The sequence below is a fragment of the Chrysochloris asiatica genome, unplaced genomic scaffold, assembly GCF_000296735.1.
Source record: "Chrysochloris asiatica unplaced genomic scaffold, ChrAsi1.0 scaffold00267, whole genome shotgun sequence".
NCBI lineage: Eukaryota > Metazoa > Chordata > Mammalia > Afrosoricida > Chrysochloridae > Chrysochloris > Chrysochloris asiatica.
This window is the reverse complement of record NW_006408785.1, coordinates 2502398-2503463: the sequence shown is the minus strand read 5'-3', so window position 1 is coordinate 2503463 and position 1066 is coordinate 2502398. Positions and strand designations below refer to the sequence as shown.

General features: G+C 42.3%; 1 pseudogene; it reads left to right on the top strand.

The window, feature by feature from the left end:
- Window positions 1-432: 432 nt before the first annotated feature.
- Window positions 433-819, top strand: LOC102829402 (annotated as a pseudogene).
- Window positions 820-1066: the final 247 nt, after the last annotated feature.

Sequence of the window (1066 nt, the reverse complement as noted above, 5' to 3'; positions counted from 1 at the left end):
TATAGTACCTCTTGAAATGCTGAACATTGACCAATTGCTTTGTACAGTATACTTTCTATTTTCTTTTGATGCTTTCTGTAGCTTTAAATATTTTGCCCATAAAATCTTTCAGTATTTATCCAAGACTTGAATTTTTCCTTCAGTTGTTTCAACTTGAGAAAATGCTGAACGTGTTCTTCCCTCTTGGTTTTCTGACTCAAGAGTTCTCTGCACATTTCATTATAAGACTTGACTTTGTCTTCTCGAGCTGCCCTTTGTGATATTCTCTTCAGCTCTTTTACTTCATCTTTCTTTCCAGTCTCTTAACTTCTGTGTGTTCAAGAACAAATCTCAGGCAGCTTGAATTGAGGTGCGACCGAGTAGCTGGTGGGATCTCACTAGGTGTTTGACTAGCCTTTAACCTTGCTTGTTTGAGCTTCAGCGGAATTCGAAATGGCTGACGGTAAGGCGGGGAAGGACTCCGGAAAGGCCAAGACAAAGGCGGTTTCCTGGTAGCAAAGAGCAGGCTTGCAGTTCCCCTTGGGCCGTATTCATCTACACCTGAAATCTAGGATGACCAGCTACGGGTGTGTGGGCATGACTGCCGCTGTGTACAGCGCCACCATTCTGGAGTGCCTAACGGCAGAAGTTCTTGAACTGGCAGGAAATGCATCAAAAGACTTAAAGGTAAAGCGTATTACCCCTCGTCGCTTGCAATTTGTTATTCGAGGAGAAGAAGAGTTGGACTACCTTATCAAGGCTACAATTGCTGGTGATGGCCTCATCCCACACATCCAGAAATCTCTGATTGGGAAGGAAGGACAACAGAAGACTGTCTAAAGGATGCCTGGATACCTTATTGTCTCCAGACTCTAAATATTCTAACAGCTGTCTAGTGTTGGTGATTCCAGTGGACTGTATCTCTATGAAAAAAACCCACAATTTTGCCTTTTTGTAATTCTATTTGAGCAAGTTGGAAGTGTAATTAGCTTTGCAACCAACCAAATTTCTGCATTCGAGTCTTAACCATATTTAAGTGTTACTGTGGCTTCAAAGAAGCTATTGAGTCTGAAGTAGTGGGGTTTGA